The sequence below is a fragment of the Macaca mulatta genome, chromosome 3 (assembly GCF_049350105.2).
Source record: "Macaca mulatta isolate MMU2019108-1 chromosome 3, T2T-MMU8v2.0, whole genome shotgun sequence".
Classification (NCBI taxonomy): Eukaryota; Metazoa; Chordata; class Mammalia; order Primates; family Cercopithecidae; genus Macaca; species Macaca mulatta.
Window position 1 is genome coordinate 159,099,293 of NC_133408.1, and position 1,318 is coordinate 159,100,610.

The window sequence follows — 1,318 nt, forward strand, 5'->3', positions numbered from 1 at the left end:
GATTGAATTAAAGAAATTTGTCTATTTATCTTTTACTTCAAATATAGTTATATAATGTTTATGATGTACCAGACACTACTTAAACAACATTACTAACAAAACTTTATAAATATTTAGTTCTCATAACAACTTATGTGGCATATTTTCTAAAGGTACATATCTAGGGAATAATACGGTGGATTTTGAAACCAGTAATAATTTATATGTGTGTGTGCTCTTTCTCCCACTATATCTATTTATACAGATATTTATATAATGTGCATACACACTGTTTATATAAATATATTTAATATTTATTAAAATATATAAATATCTAAGATCTATGTATATATATATTTGTAGGTTTATATATTATGTAAATTATATGTATTATACATGTATATGTACATATGTGTGTATATATATTAAATTTGAATATTATGAGAACCAATTCCAATTAAGCCGAGGCTGTTAAAATGAAATTCATTAATTTGCTTGCTTTCAAGGTCTTAATTTAATTAGATGTTGCTGTGAAAACAAAGCATAATTAAGAGACAAAAATAAAATGGAAGACTTTGTAGTGAAAGCACAGTTTACAGAAAACAGCATAATACAAGTTTATGTCTATATAAATATGGTTGAAAAATAAAATGACTATTCAGATTCCCCTCATAGTCTTTTTTAAAATATTGATAAACAAGTGGTTTTGAACATATCTTTATGAATAATTGGTGACTAAAGCAAATATTAAATAATATTAGATTATGTAAAATTTCAATTAATTTGATAATTGATTTAATATATTCATGTAAAAGTTATACCCCCACATAAAAGAGTTTCTTACCTATATGTGGAACAAGAGAAGGTGAGGAAGGTTGGATCAGAAATCATTTTGAATTAATTTTTGAGGAAGCCATTCCAAGACAAAACAAGAAGATGCTGTGAATGGCAGGGGTTGTGGGATTTCCATTAAATGTTGTGTCTAATAGCCTACTTTTAGTGGCTTTTCTCATAAAATACATATTGTCATACTGAAGATTGATTATAAATATGAAAATATGGCATAGATTAGTTTCAATGTTCAAAGCTGTGCTTATAATTAATTGATCTGACAGGAATAGAAACTCTTGTTTTTCTTTACGAAGCATAAAATACTTCACAATACGTACCAAGTTAGTCATATACTATATTATAAAACATATTTATAAATGTCAAAGTTTAATTTCATTATCTAAATTTAATAATGATTTTGTACACTATTTTAATCAGTATGCCCAGGTGCAGTGACTCACGCCTGTAATCCCAGCACTTTAGGAGGCTGAGGCGGGCAGATCACGAG